The sequence below is a fragment of the Prinia subflava genome, assembly GCF_021018805.1.
Source record: "Prinia subflava isolate CZ2003 ecotype Zambia chromosome W unlocalized genomic scaffold, Cam_Psub_1.2 scaffold_43_NEW, whole genome shotgun sequence".
NCBI lineage: Eukaryota > Metazoa > Chordata > Aves > Passeriformes > Cisticolidae > Prinia > Prinia subflava.
Genome location: NW_026960615.1, coordinates 547,911 through 568,730, shown reverse-complemented (window position 1 = coordinate 568,730; position 20,820 = coordinate 547,911). Strand labels below are relative to the sequence as shown.

Here is a 20,820-nt window from a genome sequence, read left to right as displayed (position 1 = left end):
GGAGTCCAGACAAGGAGATGCTGCTGACTGACGTTGAGACTTGTCAAAGAGAAAAGTATTTTGGACTTTGCTTATGAAGTGTGAGCCAGACCACGCTCATGTTGCAATACTGATACCCCTTCCACACAGAGACCGCCAGGGACCAGGGTGGGGAACTTTATCCACTGTGCATATTTGCTGTTCCATGCTGGTATCAATCACCATGGCAGAGGCATGAGATGGGTTTCATGAAGTAGCACAAGTGTCCTGCAGAAGGGGCTGTTTTATTGGCAAAAGCTGAAAACAGCTCGAGATGGCTCCAAGATTTCTCCTTTTCTGCACTGACTAAAGAACATGGGAGGAAGGTGACTTTTTTTGCCTGCTAACCCACCAACCCTTCAGCTTGTGGGAGATGCAGAGGAGCCTGCATGGGTACTGTCCTCGGACCCCCAGCTTGTTGGGGGCTGCAAAGGCATCTCTCTGCCTTATTAAGGCCTGGCTGCTTGGCCAGAGCTGCAGGGAGGGGTGCCAGCTGCCTTTTCCATCTTCTCTGGCATTTGAGGAATGCAGGTTGATTACTGAAGCTACATTTCAAAGCCTTTAACCCTTTGGTTGGCTGCATCCCACATGCCTGAATGTGGCCACTCCAGGCTAGTGCTGGGGTAGAGAGTGGCACAGCTGAGGGGACCTGGTGCCCCCCTTGTACCTGAGCCCACCAGGAGGTCTCAGCTTGGAGGAAGTGTCCCCCAAAGCACCCAAGTCCCACAGGACCATGTCTCTGGCTGGTGGGATGTAGCGGGTCCCCATGCATCTCCTTTTTTGCAATACATGCTCAAAGATGTGGAGCTAGCAGGGCCCATTGCCTTGCTGCTTCAAATGACTTGTGTAATGGTGCAAATTGTTCATTTTGGGTCGGCTTCTACCCAGTGGGTAAGGTGATCTACTAGTACCAACAAGTATTTCCGTCTACTGACTTTTGGGAGTTCAGTGTAATCTACCTGTAATCTCTTGAAAGGTCTATAGGCTATTCTCCTTCCTCCTGCTGGAGTCTGCCTCATGACCCTTATGTTGACCTTCTGACAGGTAAGGCAGCCATGTGTGATCTGCTTAGCTAGATCAAATACACCTATGCAACCAAAATACTTTAAGAAGTGATCACACAAGGCTCTAGTTCCCCAATGAGTGCGTTGGTGTAGCTGACCTAAAATTTGTCATGCATAGGCTTTAGGCAAAACTTCTCTACCATCTGGTAAAACCCACCTTCCTTGGTCTTGTTTTGCCCCTAATTTCTGTATAGCCTCTTCCTCTTGTATGCTATATTTCTTTGGAACGTTCTCTTTTTCAGTTTCTTTCAACATGTTTAATGACTTAACCTCTCCTGAGGCAGAAGCGATGTTTTTGGCTTCCAAGTCTGCTTTGTTGTTTCCCCTAGCATGGTAGCTTATCCCGTTTTTATGTCCCTTCACATGCACTACAGCTATCTCATTCGGCTCTTCCAGGGCCTCCAGTACTCTGGAAATTAGCTCTTGGTGAATAAGCCCTTTTCCCTGAGTACTTACTAACCCTCTCTCCTTCAGAATTTTCCCAAAGGTGTGTACAATTCCAAAGGCATATTTTGTGTCTGTATAAATAGTTCCTACCTTCCCTTTTAACAATTCTACTGCCCTAAGTAAAGCATATAGTTCACATGCCTGAGCTGACCAGCTAGGGCTCAACTTTCCAACCTCCAAAACTGACAAATCCTCCCCATTTATTATGGCATAGCCTGATTTTCATTTCCCCTCCATCACCCGGGATGAGCCGTCTATAAAATACTGTTCTGATGGTAATTCTACATCACTCAAATCTGGCCTAACCTTTGTTTGTAGGTCTATTAATTCTACACAGTTATCTCCTTCCTACTACTCGTCCCATATAAAAATTGAACTGAATTTGGGGCAATAGTTGTTTTCAGTTTTAACTCTGGAGAACGGATTAGGATGGCCTCATATTTCAGAATTCAAGTATCAGTCAGCCATTTATCTACCAACTGGCACATGACTCCTCGTACATTATGTGGAGTGTACACAGTTAAAGGTGCCCCAAAAGTTACTTTCCTAGCTTCCTCCACTAATAAGGCAGTAGCCACTATCGCCTGTAAGCATATAGGCCATCCCCTGCTCACAGGGTCTAGCAATTTTGAATAGTATCCCACCAGTTTCTTGTCACCTCCCCACTCTTGGGTGAACTACTGTTCCAAACAGAATTTTGGAAAGAGGTGAAAAGAAAGCTATATCAAAAAGCCACAATGAGAGATAAAGCAGCTCTCAAATTGTTGGCACCAGCAAGAGTATTGCTGGAAATAATATCACAGCATTCCACAGAAGAATTAAAATTCCCATGGCAGCAGAGAGGCAAAAAGGAATCAAATTCCCAGCCCTCTGAGCAACAGCCAGCCCACATCCCCACTGCAACCCCAGAAAGGGGAGGGGATGCTCAAGATCAGTCACTAATACTCTCCCTGACATCCCCACAATCTATAAGCCTGCCACAAACCTCCTCACCAATCCCAGGAAGATTACAGCTCCTCATTTATCCTGCTTTGCAGGAAAACCTTGATATGTTATTTTACAAAATTGAGTCCTCTGCATTCATGTGTAAACCTAGGCAGAGACATTTGAGTGCCCCAGAACTCAAACTCCATTGCCCACTCCGCACCTTATCCCATACCCCGGCAAGAACAGTGTTATAAATGCCAATACAGTAGTCCAATTAGAAATATAATTTTGGTTTATTAAAAAGGATCGAATTACAGAATTTCGACAAAATCCCCCCCCAGCGGAGTTACGTTGACAATATACCCGGGATTGTCAACGGGCAAACTGGCACACTGCCGTCCCCCCAGAATTCACAAATTTGCCTTGTTCGGGGCTTAGATGTTATACACTTTATTCCACCTCTGGCACAAGATTTCCTCATAGTCCCTTTGTTTCCAGGGTTGGTTATTTGAATTCATAGTAGTCTCCAGCCAGCTGAAAGGAGTTTCTCCCTATGTTGCAAGGTGTCAATTTCTGGTTTCCTGTAGGTGAATGGACATTGAAGTTCATGAATGGAAAGAGTTCCTCTCCGGAGATTTTGACGATGATGGCGCTCTGATGGTTCTGCCGGTGCTCTGATGGCGGTATTCTGATGGCTCTGCCGCCCATGGGGGGGAAGGACTGATTGCTTATCTTAATGTGTCCTTCTTTCTGATGCCAAAGAGAAGGCCAGGGTTTCCTGTAAATTCTTTGTCTCTTTTCTAAATGGAAATTCCACGGTGGTGCCTGCCTCCATCTCAGTGAATTCCAAGGCAGGCTGAAACTAAGGTTACATTCTCATATAATACATATACAGTGGTTTTTATGATTTTTAACATATCATAACCCATAAGAACACAAATTAACATCCCATATTTTTCACAAACAGCGAGACAGACGGCCCGCAGCCATCTCGTGCTGCCCTCCCCATCCCCCATGGCAAAACAACAAGGGAAGGAGGGGGAAGGGCAGGAGACACTAGCTGCACCGCCATGATACGCGTGAACACACACAGCATGGGGGAGGGCACGGGGAAGAAAACACTAGCAGGGAGGAGGAAGGATTCGAAACAGAAAGTGAAGAAATAGAATGGGGAGAAGGCGAGCTTTCACAGTCGCCTTTGAAGCGGTCAGAGCAGGAAAGTGAGGAGAACGAATCACTTCTGTGTCATTTTTGTGAAATACAACTTACACCAAGAAACACAGGGCAAGCTCAATGGCCGTGCATGCCCGCACAGCTCAAAGCGGATGCAAAAGCGACGGTGGGCGCTGTCGCCATGCTGGGGGAAGGCGGGACAGGAGGCGCGGTGGCGATGGGTGAATGCGCAGAAAAAGTGGTTCTTACTTAATTTCGGGAAAGTCAGGGGTGAACCCCGGGCGTCAGCCAGCACACTTGACTCGTACAGGAGATGTGGGAGGGAAATCTCAACAGGCACAGCTTTCCCCAGGTTTCCTAGAGTCCCCACGGTCCCCACACACCCTATCACCAATCCCAAGAAGGCTGAAACTCCTGATCCACCCTACTGAGCAGAAGGACATGGATCTTTTTTTGAGGCTTGTCCCCCCGCCATGATGCGTGTGCCCCAGGAAGGAGACGCGGGGAACCCGACACAGACCCCTCCTCCATGTCCCTTCAGCCCCCCCCCCCCCCCCCAATCAAACACGGAGGGATAAAAGCCGCGGAAAAGCCCTGTGCTGCTCCCCCCCCCCCCAGCAGGACAGGCAGAGACGAAGGGGAAGGCAGCAGAGGGATCGCATGGAGCATTCGTCCTGTGAAAAAGGCATATTATATGGCTCTACGCAGATATTTACTATATGTATTATGCTAGATTGAAAAGTTATGCTGTATTAACATTTGAATAATATAGTGAATGTAGTTTTGTAATTAACATTAAGCTTTAGTAATCAAAAATAAAAAAAACTATGTGTGTGAGATTTTTTAGCTCAAGAGAAAGAGAAGATAACCAGGAAATTCTTTGCACAGAGATAACAGTTACAGGAACCTCTGGATTTTCCAGAGGGAGAGATGTATATCTCCTTAAATCAGCAAAGGACATCTTTCCCAGCCGGACTCAGACTGGGAGACACCAAGAGAGATTAGCAGAGGGTTATTGACAAGAACCAGGCAAGCGAGTTTGTTTTAAATAAAGTATGCATAATCATGAAGGAGGTCCTCAAAAAGAGAAAGATTTCTCTCTAACGTCGCCTTCTCCTAGCTGGGTTTTGTCTAGAGAGGGGGAGGCCCAGCCCGGGCTGTTCTCTTTGTTATTATTGTCTCATAAATTGTCCTACTCTAAATTGTTTAACCTTTTTTATTGTATTTGTATTACTATTTTTTTATATAACCATTTTTATTTTTATTAAATTTCCAAAAATCCCAAAAGCGAGTGATTGGCGTTTATTACAGTCCTGCTCGGCCCACCGCGTGCAGGAGCACAGGGCACAGGGCAGATCAGCAGGGCCAAACCAAGCCATGCAGCCACACACAGCGCATGCGGTGGCAGTTGGGGGACACCCTGCGCTGGGGGGACGCGGACCACTGGGAAGAACTGTTTGCAGACATGCAGCACGGTTTCGCGGATCGCGGGACAATGGTGGGAGAAGAGACAACCGCGGACACTGCGCTCGTCTGCGGAGCGGGCAGGACGCACTGTGATGACGCAGATCTTGGAAAGCAAGGCAGGGACCGGGGGAACTGGTCCAGCACAGGCAGCACGGATCCAGGATGCACGGGTGCTGGCGGGATTCGTACCGAGCGGCAGTGCGGATCAGGGTGGGGTGGACCCCGGGAGAGAGCAGGGAGAGGGCGTCTCCTCGGGCACTGCCACGCCAGGGCAGGCAGAGGAGGGGCATGGCCACACCCAAGTCATTTCTTTCAACCCCCCCTTGCCAGTGCAGATAGGGGCGAGGCAGAGCCAGGGTGGGGATTTCCCTCTGGGCACCGCCCCCCCACAGCAAACGCAATCAGCGCTCCTCCCATTCCCTCTCATCAGCAGTGGCAGGGCGGCCGCACCGGAGCTGCCTCATGGCAACAGGCAGTGGCAAACAGGCTGCGCAAAAGGTTTCTTACAGCAGTGATCAGACAGCAGGATCCTGCCACAGCAACCTCGTCTCGAATCCGAGTCACACCATCAAAGATCACACAAAATCAGCATCCAACCTTGGCGCACGACCGAAATTAAAAGCAATTATGCAGCAACGTCAAGACGCTGCAACAATTCAAGCAAAACAGCAAACACATTCGCTGCACCCAGCCGGCACTACGCGAGCGCCACCCAGTGGCACAATTACAAAACTGCAGCAACTACAGCAAAACGCAGGGTCACCGCACCCAGCCGAATCAATGACAGTGCCACCTAGTGGCGAAACTCCAAAATTACAGCATTTTTTCCCAATTTCATATAGAAAAAGAACCTCTGCAAAGAAAATGATTCCTAGGCAAAAGCAACAATCTCAAAGACAACAAAAGGAATTTTACCAACTTTTGAAGAAGACACAGATCATGATATCCCAGAAGAAGAAGAAGAAGAAGAAGAAACTGATAGTGATGATGATGATATTGTCACAATCACAGCGTCACAAGGAATTCCAACTGCTTTTCAAACAACTCTACTCTCAAAGGATTTCGTGAAACAGTTCTTCCTTCAACACAGAGATTGTGCCTATGAATTTTCCCAAGATTTTCCTGCAAATTTTTCTCAACCTTTTTCTCCGGCAAAAGATAGCTACACAGCAAAATCCAAGCAATCTGCTCCATCAAGAACAGCTTTTTCTAAGCGTGCTGCACAAGGACTGCAGTTCTCCAATCCTCAGCCAGGAGAGGGGGAAGAAAATGTTGCATCACAACAACGGACAGTGTTCAAAATTTGTAAGAAACATGCAGCAACACCCAAAAGCCACGGTGATCAGGGCTAAGAACTTTTTACAAACATGTCCATTGCATCACATTGGCATGGAGTCAGCTGTGCCAGGGACCCCTTCAATGTTTTCATCAACCCCGAATCATTTGTCCCTTTATTGTGGAGCAATCCATCATTGTGTGGGAAACACAATGTGGGAAAGGGACATCCTATCATAAAGAAGAGAAAATAGAAAATGAAATGGAAATGAGTTTTTAGCCAGTTATTCATTGTGTGCAAGTTTGAGTTAGGTTATGTTTGCACATTTTAAGGTTGTTGAGATTGATATTTGTATGGTTTGATTTGAGTTTGAGTTAAATATTTTTAATTATATTGTTTTAACATTTCTTTCAAGTCTGGGCCCTGATGAGTTTAAGTTTATATTTGTTTCATGAAGTTTAATTAGTAATGAATTTATATTTTATTGGTTTGCTATATATGGATTTTATAAGGTTACTGCAATTTGTAGGTTTTTTATCAAGATTTGTTTATGTTGAATTTAAGTGTTGTTTAATTTAAAAGGTTATTTAAAGTTTATAAAAGGTATGTTTGTTTAATTTGCAAAGTTTGGTTATTTCTTTTTAGAAATGAGACAGTTTCAATTGAAATGATGATGATGAAACACTGATAAATAAGGTTGATTTTATTGTTGGTTGTGAATTGTTTTAGTCTTTTGTGTTTAATTTTGAATTCATAAGTGTATGAGAGTCCTGAAATATAATTTGTTGAAATGTTAAGTATTGATGTATTGATTATATATTGTGAATATATATATTAAAATCGTACTTATAAGTTGATATTACAGTCAGGTTTTTATGTTTTGTCACTTGTTTATATGGTTTTTCAAAAGACATTTGTCATTTCTGAATTTTTCTATTTTTTTTTAGCCATTTAAGCATTTCGTAAATGCTGTTGTTGAAAAATGTAGTTGTGTTGTTAAGTGCAAGTCAGAATTTTTTAAGTTTCATTTTGGGTATATGGTTTGTTTCTTTTGTAGTCAATTTTGTATATTTTATACAATGTTTTCCAGACTGCATGTAGTTTTGAAGTTTCATTTTATTTTTTAACTGTGTTATGCATTTCTTTTTCAATGAGATTTGGGGTTTGTTTTGGTACCTCTTGTGTGAGGAGAGGCACTGCATTTCCGTTTGTTAAATTTTAAAGTATTTTTCAGAAGGTCTTGGAGAGAGATACCTGAAGCATCATTGATGATTTTCCATCAGCTGTTGATCCTGTGATTGTTCCAATTGGCATTCAACTGTCTTCAGGAAAAGTTTCAGAAAAGATGAGTTCCTGAGTGATCTGATCAATTTTTCATCTTAAGTTTTAAGTGTTTCTTTTGTGTAAAAATGTTATGACAGTTTGTTGTATTTTGGGCATTTTATGTTCATTGCTGTTAGAGGTTTTATTTAAAAGATGTATTAAAGAGCATCACTGCCGCAGCTGATCCTGACGATAAGATAGGGACTCAGGAGACATTTTCTGGGTTGTGAGCAGATCCAAGCAGGAGGCAGGAACTCCTCCAGTTTATTTACAAAAGAAACTTATATACACCTCCTATAATGTCCATCCATTGGAGGATTAAAGTCCCACCTTTCAATTCCACTGGCCAAACTAACTGTCTGTTACCTTTCCTCCTCCCATCTAGAAATATGCAAACAAGGAAAGACAGTTAGCAAAACATGGCCAATGTTTACATCAACAGGCGTGAGAAAAGCTGCACATTCTCTTTCAATATGAGCACTTGACACACAGGAAAAAGCTCATAGGCAACACATCACTCCAACTTGAAGTTTGGGTCCTGGCCAGACCCTGATTTTAACTTGGAGAGATGTTGTTTGCCAACAAACCCAGAGGTTTCTGCACCAAAAAATAATATGCAAGTTATTTTGACTTGGCAATTTGATCCTATTAATATAACAGCTGAATCAACTTTGAGATGAAACCTGATATCCTTGCCCAGGAAAGGGTATCAGGATCTTCACTGAAGGAAAGTATTTCATCAGTTTGCAGTCTCTGAGGTGGTGGCAAAAATGTTTTGATAATTATGCTTCATTTTCATTGGTATGCCGAATTTTTTCTTTGTGTTGAGCATTCTTTTCATTGAAGTCTTTTGTTATGTTTTATAGTACTCATGTCATGTTTTATATCGCAAAAAAACTGAAATAACCTTCATGGTTCAAAAGGAGAGGGGAAGAATGTTGAATGGAATTTTAAGTGGAATTTTGAATGTGGAGGAAAACTTAGTATGTTTTAAAATTTTGATAAGTTCTTTTGTAGAGTCCACTTCACCGATCATCAAGTGGAACTTGAAGAGAAATTTGAAGAGAATCCTTTAGTCTTGAGCAAAAACCCAGAGACAGGATGGATTGGAAAACCACTTAAATTGAAGGTTTGGGGCAGGGGTTGTGCTTGTGTTTTCACAGGAGCTGAAAATGAGCATCAGCAAGGCACGAGAACCTCTGCCAAAGTCAACGGCATCAGACGCTGGTCCCAGAAACGGAGAAGCGAGCACGCAGACGTGAGCTGGTGTCAAGACTGCGGACATCTCTTTGTTCGGTGTGCAAAAGATTCTGGGACTTGGGATTTCTCTTGGGACTTGAGTGGTGTTGTGTTTCAGAGATTCCCACAGAGAGTGAGGCCTTTGAACATGCAGTTCAATCAAGTGTCTTGTGCCTTGTGTTCTCACCGATTGCCTTAGGCAGTGGGGTGGTTTCACCCATGATTCAATCAAGGGAGAATGGCTGGGAAACTCTGGCCAATGCATCAGAGTTGAACATCTTTCGTTTGATATACTCAAGATCAGGGAAATTCTTTTCAACATGTTTTATGAGTTTGTTAGTGGGCAGGTGATCGAGCAAGTAGTCGATCCCAGAGGACATCCCTCCAGCAATTTCACAGTTTATTTTCAACCTAGTGGACAAATGGGATGTTAGAATGAAATTCTTTTCTGTGGTTCTTTGTGAACCTCAGGAATGAAAAATTTTTGATTCAGCAAAAAAGAATTTTTGCAAAAAAATTTGGTCTTTCCTGGAGTGACACAAAAAAGATCACATCATAGATGTCACTCCAAATCACATGATTTGTCAAAGTGCATCATCTTGGTGTAACTACACTGAGATGTCGGACAAACTATTGAGCCAGGTTCCAATGCAATTGCCACAAGGGATCTTTTTCATTTGTGGAGACAGAATTCAGTCTGTGATTTCTGCAGATGTCAAGAGTGATCCATGCAGCAATGGGAGACTTTCTTTGTTAACACCCAGCATGACATTGATAAGAGAGCAAGAGGGAAAAGATCTGTTGAACAATATGATCCAAGTTGTGATGGCAATGCGGATAGCATCAGGGATGATTGTGACACAATTGGGTTGTTGGGGGTTAGATTTGCCCCTTTTTCACTTACAGAATGTTTTCCCATAAGTTGCTAAGAAACCTTAATGACAGTACTTAACCAGAAGGAAAGGGAGTAGTTGAAGGAGATGGCAGCACAAGGCTGCACCTATTGTTTTAAGTGTCTGGGAATTTCCCTCAGAGGGGAGAGATAACGCGAGCTTTGGGAAAGGTAAAAGACAGAGCTGGGGAGGGGGGGCAGTGGCTCACTCTTGCTCTCAGCATTGAGGAAGACAGTCAAGCTGCCCCTCGCTGCAGGAAGAGTTCACGGCCATCACTCTGCCTCATCCTGGGAAATCTACTGTCATCTGCTCATGTACCCAGGAATCCTGAGCTCACTTTCTCCAGCCCTCCCCCCACCGCCTCCCCTTCTTTGGAGCTTTGAGGTTTTCCTGCTACTCTGTAGCCCTGCACTGCCCAGCCCTGCCGGGACACCCCTGCCGCTCCAGCTACCAGTGCAGAGCTCCTCATCTCATCCACCAGCCTGGGACTTTCCTCCCTTCCAGCTTGGCCTCTTGGAGTCCTGCAGGGGCACCGAGATCAAACTGCCCTGGGCTTCTGTGAAAGAAAGCCCTCAAAGTTCCTGATTCTGTTTATTATTAATGCTGTAGTTGTTGTTTGTTTGTTGTTTTGTCATATATATTAGTAAAGAACTGTTATTTCTATCCCCATACCTCTGCCTGAAAGCCCCTTTAATTTTCTGGGTTGGAATAATTTGGAGGGAGGGGATTTGAATTCTCCATCTCTAGAGAGGTCCTGCCCCCTTCCTAGCAGATACCTGTCTTTCAAACCAAGACATGGGTCAAAGGGGCTCTTGGTGGAACAAGTATGCCCATGCCACTTCTCTTGCACTGAATGATTTTTTAACTGATGTTGACAGTGTGAGATGAAAACAGAACAGCAATTGATTATTCATTGCTGACACCTGGACAAGAGTGGATGAGTTTGAAGAGATATAATGAGAACATAAGGCCGTTGGAAAAAGGGTGTGAACCAGCTTGAAATGAAAATTTGGCCTTGGATGGATGGAGTGCTCAATTTGTTTAACTTTTCACCGTGGTGGAGGGAACTTTTGAAAGTATTTGTGTATTTCTTGTTGGGGCTTGTGATTCTTCTGATGTTTGTGTTGTGTTTGCTTCAATGCACATGGCGGGCCATGAACAGAGTTGGCAGAGAAGTGTTTTTGGTGCAAACAGGAGGGGGAGATGTCAGAGTCCAGGACATCCCTCTGGTCACCCTGGAGGGTTTGGAGACTGGACAGAGGGGTCTGAGATCTGTACAAGGGGGTCAGCCAGTCTCACACAGAGCCCAGGAGGACACTGCTTTTGATCCCTGGCCATGGGAGTGAATGCCCACATTGTATGAAGAATCACAAGCTGGGAGAATTCAAAATAAGTAGTAGTTAGTTAATCACAGAGTGTAAATGTAGAATCTAGGATTTTTAGTATATGGGCTTGAAGAGGCAAGATGGAGGAATTGGGGAGTGATCCTGTCCTCCTTGTTCTTGTTCTCGTCTCCCATTTTCTGCTGAGTTGGATCTCAAGGATTGGTTTAGAGTAGAAATGACATGTTAACATAGGTAGTAAGTATTGGTAAAATTTTCTAAATAAAAGGTATGTTTTGGATGGTGGTTGGGTCAGGGACACTGTACATAAAGTCCGGGACCCTCTGATCTGCCCCAGTCTGCCGCATGTCCTGCTCTGCTGGGGACGCCTTGCAGAGCTGAGAAAGAACTGAGAGATAATGAAAGAATAAACAACCTTGGAGGCACAGACTGGCAGACTCTGTCTTCTCTGGCTCTGGCGCAGGACCTTTCGGGCAAGAAAAGCTTGAAAACCCTATATACCTTGGGGAACAGCAACCGGGAGGAGAATTTCAGGGAACAGCCCCCTCAGAGGTTCTATACCAAATTTTCCAATTTCCCTGGCCTGGTGCCATGCTTTGGGCAATATCTTTTCCTCATCTTCTTCTGTCAGCTTATACAGCTGCTCCTTCAATTGATTTTGGTGTGGCTTAATTCCTATGCCTAAGGGTATCATCAAATCCCTTTCCAAAAGGGTATACTCTGCTTCAGGTACTAATATTAAATTACTCACTGTCATCTTTTTGGCTGATTCTACTAATACATTCTTAATTACTGGAACTTTAAAGGCTTCCCCTTTTGCCCAAATAACTTGTATCTTTTCTGGACTCAATTTACATCCTCTTAGGATATTCTGAACAGTTGATCTTTCTGCTCCTGTGTCTATCAGGAACTCAATCTCCTCCTCTTGGGGACCTAATTTTAACTTTAGCAAGGGCTCTTTTACTACTTTTGTCCTTAAGAGGTAGAGCCCATGACACCTTTATTGATCTTCTTCAAACATTTTTTGGTCTATTTCTCTCTTTTTACAATCTCTTCATATGCCCCTTTTTCCCCCAATAAAAGCAGGTTATAGCCACTGGACTGTCAGGTTTAGAGTGTTTTTGTCTCTGGCTACCTATAAGACCCTTCTTGGTTCCCTTGAGTCCGTTGACCATCCTTCGCCTTTCTGTGTTTCCTGTACTGCTGCTACAAAGATCTTAGATTTTGCTTTAGCCTTTTCTTCATCTCTTTTAACATACACTTTGTGAGCTTCTCTTAACAATTCCTGTAACCCTCTCTCCTGCCAGTCCTCCAACTTCTCTAGTTTTTTCCTGATATCTCCCCAAGATTTTGCCACAAAATGAGTTTTTAACAGTGCTTCACCTACAGAAATGTCGGGATCTAGTCCTGAATACATTTGGATATTTTTTCTCAGTCTTTCCAGCCAATCTGTTGGGGACTCATCTTTCCCCTGGTGTTCACTAAATGCCTTATTGATATTTTGTCTTCAGGGAACTGCTTCCTGAATCCCCTAAATTACCATGTTTTGGAGATCAACCATGTTACATCGATCACCTTCATTGTTATGATTCCAATTTGGGACTACATTCGGCCATTTATTGTCAGCTGGTGGCCCTTGTTGGTTATTTCACTCCCATATCCTCATACCTGCCTGTCTAATCATCTTTCTTTCTTCTGTAGTAAATAGTATGCTTTAAATGGCCTGCATTTCCATCCAGGTGTGTTGCTATGGTTTTCGGACGGCACAGAAATAACAACATGACTCTCCATGATGGTAAAAATGAGAGCAAACTTTATTCTTCTAAATTCTACTTTTATAGAGTAGTTCGGTACAAAGAACATGATTGGTTATTCAGCGTCTACACCCTTTTGTAAACATTTCTTTCCAGTAAACATGTTGGAAAAACACCACCTGCGGATGGTTTCTCACTTCCCAAGGTTTGTTTGAATTCCTCCTTTAGATTTCTCAGGCTAACATGAGAAAGTTGCTCGCCTGCCTTTCACACAGACACTGGCAGAGCCTGAAGCCTAAATTCAGACCAATGTCAGGCCCACACAGGTGTATATACTTGGTCCCAAAAATTAGTCTAGCCTTTCAGATACTCCCAATGGGTCATCCAAGAGTCTCCCCATCTCTTTCTTAAATGCTCTTACATGGCTGGTTTGTAGTGGCACCAATACAAACCCTATTGCCAGGTTACCTCCAGTATTTCCTGCCAATGACACTTCTTGTAAGGGGTATAATCCTCCCCTTTCTTAATTCTCTTCCTCACTATAATCTCGTCTCCTATTTCTTCCTTTCTCCTTCCGTCTAGTTCTGTGGGCCAGCGGGGAATCAGGTGTCAATAGGGGTGCAATGGGTCCAGGTAGGTCTGCTGGAGACTGTGACTGTAGGGGTGGGGGTGATGTCACGGGCAGAGCAGGAGGTTGTGGCTCCGGGGGTGAGGTTGTTGCTGCAGGCAGAGCGGGAGGTTGTGGCTGAGGAGGCGGGGTTGCTGCCGCAAGCTGAGCTAAGTATGGGGGGGTTGATTTTCTAGGGGGTCCCATGCCCCCTTCTTCTTCTTCTCCTTTGGTTTTGATGTATATATGTGCTGTGGGCCTCAGCCCACTCAAAGAGCAGCATAGTCACTCTCTTCTTGATTAAATGGCTCCTTATTATTAACATCAAGGTTTAAGGCTTGACATATCCAACCTTCAAAAGACCCAAACATGAGCCAATACAAATTGTCCTTCCTAATAATTTCTTGGGTCCATTCTACCATACAATACTGAATAATTTTCTCCTTACTTTTTTCTCAGCAGGACTTCCAATTGTCCCAGTGCCTTAACATTAACCCCAAGGGACTGTCCTGGGGAATTTCTGGCAATCGTCTCCCCTTCCTTTCCATACCCCAACCCTTCCTGGGTCTTTTGGTACTTGAGTTTTGGCCCTTCCCTGAGCTTTGACCCATTTCCTACCGACCGGTGCCTCTCTAATGCTTCCAGCCCCCGATTCCTCCCAGGAATCCCACCTTCCACTTTGTCTGTTCACCTGCCGTTCCCCTCATGGGGAGACGGAACTGAGATTAGAAGGACTCCGCACTCGTTTCACAACCAGGTCGTGTCACACTCATACACCAGTCATACCCCACCCAACTGGGCGATACTTACAGTCCTCTTTTCTTGTCCGGGTCTTCGTGCACTAGAATAATGAGTGAATTGGGCTGCAGCGTAAATGGGGAGCTCAGATTCCTTGCTCGATTTTTGTCTCAAAGTTCTCCAATTTCCCAGTGAAATCCAGACTGCCTCTGAGGCCACTTACTCAAGTGCGGCGCCTCCTCAGAGCCAGCTTTCCTTCTCGGGGATACTGAGATCACATTGGGGTCATCAAATTGCTAGAAATTTAAATCCATACTCCAATCTTTAATCTAAATTTTAGTTATTTATTAAATTATGTTTGGCAAAAAGCAAGCAAGCAGCACTGGGTGCGAGGGGAGTTTGTGCTCCACCAACACGCACACTGACTGTTAGTTCTGCAAATATTTATTCCATATATTCCTACAAATGTGTAAGCATTTCTCAGCAGTTCTCAGTAGCCCCCCCCCATTTCCCGTTGTGGTGCCTACTGTCTTGGTATGCTGTGTGGGCTCTTTCTTGGTGGTCTTTTAGCTCTCTCTGATGGTCGTTGGGAGGAAGGCGAAGTCTTCCTTATTCATTTTGCTGATCTTAGATTCTCACACAATTTTGCTTGTATAAGCAGTTTACATGTTTGCTCAATTTTCCATCTATTGTTCTCCATATTCCATCCAGTTGTTTCCTCTCTTTAGCCTGATCTGGCAGTTTCTCAGAATTCCTCTTTGTACCAGTCTTCATTCCCATGGCACAATCTCATCACTACATATATATTTTTTCTGACACGAATCATAGTCATATCTCTCACACTAGGATAAGGCAACTATTTAAAAAAAGGTGTTTTGCAAAATGCTGAGTCCTAACAGGAGGCCCCAGGGACAGGCTATTGGGGTGCAGAGCTGGTGTGCTGGTGCTGAAGGCAGGGGGTGGGAAGGCTGTGCAGGCAGCTGCCCCCATGTTCAGGAGTTGGTGGGGCTTGGGAGAGCCAAGCTGATGAATCTGCTCTGCAGGGATGCCTGTACCTGGAAAAGCTGCTTATGTCTGGAAAAGGAATATACACAGGCATGTGTTCTTGTGCTGTAGGCACAAACACCTCCTTTCTCCTGTTCTTTTTTCCTGTGTCATCTCTTCAGTGCAGCATCTTGCAGGGTTGCCAGCCATTACTGGAGATGCATATAGGGAATGTCTAGTGTTGGGGACCCAGACAGAGGTGCAGAGAGCTCCTGTACATGGAACTTCTGCTCTGAGATAGCCTTGGAGTGCAAATCTGCCTCAGTTCTGTAATTATGTGAGTATTTCAGGTTGGGACAGATTGCTGCTGCACCAGTATAGATCTGAGGCTGCCTTTGCATCCTCACGTCTGAGTAGATCTCATCCTCCAGTTTAGAGTTTAAGCCAAGCCCCTGAGTATCCCCAACCCCCTCAGTGTGCCCTGATAGCTCTTGTGGCCACATGTCCACATGCCTCTTGCTTTCTACCCTAGTAAAGCATCCTCCCTGAGTTGGCCCCACTGATGGTGGAGGGTTAAAATAATAATTTCTGTTTAAGCTAACTGCGGGTAGTTGGGGGAAGGTAGAAGATGCACAATCTGAACTTTACAGATAGTTTTGGAACAAACGTTAGCTTCTGCAACTAGCTGCATACTATTGTTTAAGTATGACTCCAGCCCAGGAGATAATTGAGAAGCATTGTTTTAACCAAATCAAGTAAAACCCAGCGTAAAGCGTAAGTATGATTTAAGATAGTAACTAAGAAATAGGATAACCAGTATCTAGGGGTGGAAGTTAGTTAACATATGTATAATTTGAAACTATAAAAATCACAAATCAACTCTGTATTCTCGGGCACAAGATTTGGGCACTGTATGCCCGTGTCCCGCGCGCTGAAATAAAGAACCGCATATGATCGCCTTCGTGTGGTTATATGTTTTCCTACGCTAACACCACCATCCCTCCTGTCTCCCTCCCCTTCTTTAAATGCCTGCTAAAGTCCCACTTTCTCCCCAAAACCCATGTGAAATGGGCTGACTGTGATTGCCTGAGCTTGCCTGGCAGCATGAGGATGGAAGATTAGCTGGGCAGGGGAGCAGGGAGCTGACAGACAGGGAGGCAGCCACTAGGGCTGGTGCTGGGAGCTGGGTGAAAACACAGTGTGTAGGAGATGAATGCAGAAAGGAAAATTCATGGTCTTTCCCCATGGCACTGGAAAAACAGATGTACAGTAAAGCATACTGATGCTGGTGTTATCTTGGTGATCTCACTTTCGGAGGCTGTGCTGGGGTTTGGTAGTGCCTGTCCTGGCTGCCAGCTCTTGGAGATGAGGACTTGTTTTGTGCTTGTAGAGCACCACAGCCCATCATTGGGGCTGTGATGAATGACAGCAGCCCAGAGCTCAAGAAGGCACCAGTGTGCTCTGTGCCACTGCTGTGGTTGCCAGCAGGCAGTGGTGGCAGCCGATTGCTCTGGCCCAAACCTGAGTTTGAGTTTGGTGCTTCTCTTATGCTGGAGCATCATCAGCTGTTACCCAGGTCCTGAGTGTAGGGACGTGTTCATCCAAAGGCAAGCATGCAGCAGTTCTGTCCCTCTTCCCCTCCCTTTAATCACTCTGGTAAACTTTGTCATTCCATAAATTTCGCAGCAAGTGAATTCATATTTCTTTCCTAAGTGCCTATGAAAAATCTGAATGCAGCTTGACCACCCTCCTCTGCAGAGCTGCCCTGGCAGTTTAATCTAGTCTGGGGGGGCTTTGCTGACTCTCATGGTACCCATGTAAATAGAGATACGCTGTGGTGCAGAGCCCAGCACTGTACCAAAGTCAAGGTACATTCTGTCTGAGCAGTTACTTTGATCCCTAAGGCTGGATCTCATCAAAGACTGAAATCAGGATTGTTTGACAACACCTATTTTCCATTAGCAATGTTGACAGCATTAATTATATTCTGATGCTTTAATTATTTTTAATTGAAATCACACATCAGTGATAGTCATTATTTTGCAAGGAGGTTTGCCGTCGCATGCCTGGTAATATGGCCCTTTGCGGAGGCATGACACAACCCCCAGGGTCCTGAGAGTCCTAAGCGGTCACCGCTGGGTCAGTGTAGAAAGGAGTGAAGTGGACTTCATATGCAGTCAGAGATTTCTTTATTATCACGTCACATAACTCGAATACAGTGCAGAGGTGAAGACAAGGGACAAAGCCAGGACCATGGGTTTTAAGGGACAGAATCTAGGTGGGGTTTAGGGTCAAGGGGCAAATAGGGACAAGACTGGGGAGGGACACAAAGTGAAGTTTACAAAACATAAAGCCAATGGGAAGGCTAATATAAGGAGGTTTATATAAACAAACTAATGGAGCTTTGATGAATAGGGGATTCCCCAAGGGGCAGTCCAGGCAGGGGCTGGTACCAGGGAGGATGGACAGGGAACATTCAGGAATAAGGGTAGGTATCAGGGAAGACAGACAACCCAGGCTAAACCATCACTCCGGGGAGAAGAAGGGAATAAACCATAGGGTATTAAAACACAAAATTGCACATTGCAACATAGTTTGATGTTATGTTAATCAACTTGCAGTTAACTGGGTCATCCCACTCATTTTTTTGGCTGGGGGCATGACACTACTGCTCTTGTACTGGAGTCTCTGTGATCTGCCAGGATTTATTTTAAACAAACATGAGCAAGCCAGAATTTCTGAGCCAACTTTTTAGGACTCTTGGGTGCAAGTTATGTGAAAATATTTATCTCTATTTTATACTGTTTAACATTTTCCTTGGTTACTAATGGACTGGAAAAGACTTCATTGTCCTCAAGTGATACAACTACATCATCTTGCTGCTTTGCAAAATCAGAGCAAAAATGTTTATGGGAATCTTCTGTCCTTTCTTTGTCATTATATACTGTCTTGTGATCTCTGTTTTGGAAAGGGCTGGTGCCTGTCTTGGGATTATTTATGTTCGTACTGAACTTTAAAGATCTCCTCTCTATTAGCCCATCACATTGTGGTCTTCTCTGTTCTCATTCCTACAGGTGCAGCCCCCAGATCACAAGGAATGGAGCAAAAGCTCAGGCTGGCAACCATGAGGTGAAGATGAAAGGTCCAGAGCCAGTGATCAGCCAGATTATTGACAAGCTGAAACACATCAACCAGGTTTGTTGCAGACGTGCCAGCAGGGATGTCTCCGGGGTGGGTGGTTTCCAAATCAGTTTGGCCTCCCTCGCACTCTGGGCTCAGACAGACATCCTGGGTGTCTCCATCTGCAGCAGCTCTGGGATCCCTGTGTGCAGAGCCGGTGCTACTCTGGCCCTGCACAGCACCAGGCCCACAGGCCACATGTGGCCATGTGGTGTGGTTCTGCATGGTGCAGCCTCCCAGGACTCAGCCTGTGCCTGGGTCATGTGTGGATGCATGGCTGCAGTACTGTGGGGCTGCTGGTCTGCAAAACGGGATGGGACTCCTTTGGGCTGCTGAGTCTCCACCTGATACCACAGAGAGACAGCTGCTGCAGTTACTTTACAGAGATACTTCTCTTGGCTCAGTGGCTGAGAGCAGCAACACCTGGATCACGTGTTGGTTCAAGTCCAGACTGAGAACGGCGGCTGTAGAGGCAGACCCTTGAGGAAACCGGGAAAAGGAGACCACTTTCTCCTAATGTTTACTTGCCCAAGAAACTGGACGAGACGAAGAAGAAGCTGGACTGTGGAGGGTTTTTCTTAGTCCAGAGTTTATTTGAGCCCTAGCATGGGCTTTGAACCAGTCAAACAGCCCCCACAGACCCAGAACACGAGGTCTCCTGTCTCTTTTATTCGGGGGAAGAGTGGGAGCAAGGGGTAAGGAACCCACCAGTGAGGGGGCAGGGGAGGAGTCAACTTAGGTAGAAGGATGTTATAAATGCTAATACAATATTCCAATTAAAATAATTTGGTTTATTAACAAAAGATCGAATTACAGAATTTCGATAAACCCACTAACAGCGGAGATACTTGACAGTTTTTTTCCCGGGAAAATGCCAAGGGTGAACCTCGAGACACAGAACTTGGCCGTCTGCTGTCTCCCCCTAGGTTCACAAATTTGCCCGGTTTGGGGCTTGGTTTTTATACACTTTATTCTGCCCTTGGCAATATTTCCTCATTTTCCCCCTTTGTGTCCAAGCTAGCTATTCAAATTCATGGGTGTCTCCGGCTCAGCTGAAAAGAGTCCCCTCTCTCCGGTAAGGTGTAAATTTCTGGTTTCGGCAGATTTCCTGACTGATTAATGGTCCAAGATATGGATGATGATGCTTGATGCTCGGCGAGGGTGTCGGCTGGTGCTGTTGATGGTCCTGCCACCTTATCTTGATGGGTCTCCTCCCGGTGCTTGAGGAGACTGGTGCTTGAGGAGACTGCCGGTTTTCCCGTAAACCTTTTGTCTATTTCTGAATGTGAGCTTCTGGGGTGGTGCCTGCCTTTTTCATAATTTGGTTTAACAAAACGTTACAAGGTATCCTGAAACTTATACTTTCATACAACACACATATATATACAGTTTTTATAGTTTTCAATTTATCATTAACCATAAGAACATGAATTAATCATTTCACATTTTTCACAAAGGACATTCAGGTGGGCCAGTGTTCTTCTGGGGGGGGGAACGACTTCCTTTGTTTTTCTCCTATCCTTCAACGCCTTTCTCTGGAATTTCCCTGAGGGGGTAAAACCCTTTCGCTGATGGACAGCGCTCTGGGGAGGGGATATAGAAAGTTCTGGGGGTCTGGGAAGAGGGGGAAGGGAGGACTGACCCAAACCTGGCACGGAGGGGCTCAGGGAAAAACCATGAACAGGAATGAATTCTCACATCATAAAACACACCGCAACACAGTACAAGAATGCTTCTGCTGGGCATCCATGCCCTTAGCAGTGGAGGTCTAGGAAATAAGGGCCACTTTTTTCTTTGCTGTATCTCCCTGGGCATTCTCTTCCAGTCAGTAATGGGGCAAGCTACTGTTGAATGGGGAAATGGCAGAGCTGGATGAGATCCTTTCTGCTGGGGAGAAAGCTTCCTTCCCACTGCCTCAGACCTGGCATCCTTCCTGGGACAAGCGGTATCTTGTCTCTACCCATTATGCCACGCCAGGTTAGGCCTGTGAACAAGCCCTGCTGCTGCCAGGGAATTAGGTGGCAGCTCTGCAGAGCATTCAGCTTGTGGCTGAACCTTCCCCAGCACAGCCTTAGGCCAGTGGGGCTGCGGTCTGTGTCTGGACTCTGCTCTACTCTCTGTGTCACTGAATGTAGATGTCACAGTGATTCATAGAGATGTTTTTCATAGGCGGATAGCCTGGACTTGCTGCTTTGCCAGGACACAGCACTGGGACCTCACAGGGCGAATCCTCGGGTGGTAACGTGTGGAGGCCCAGGGGCCTGCCACCAGGGCAGTTATGCCTCAACCCTGGAGAGACCGATGCAAACAGGCAGAAACACCCTTCTAGGTTATGGTGAGAAAAGCCTCCCTCCCATGGGTCCTTGCAGCCACATGATAATATCTTT

At 45.2% G+C, this 20,820-nt stretch overlaps 1 pseudogene; it reads left to right on the top strand.

The window, feature by feature from the left end:
* LOC134565255 (glypican-3-like) overlaps positions 1 to 20,820 on the top strand; it is a 201,268-nt pseudogene that overhangs the window by 83,060 nt on the left and 97,388 nt on the right.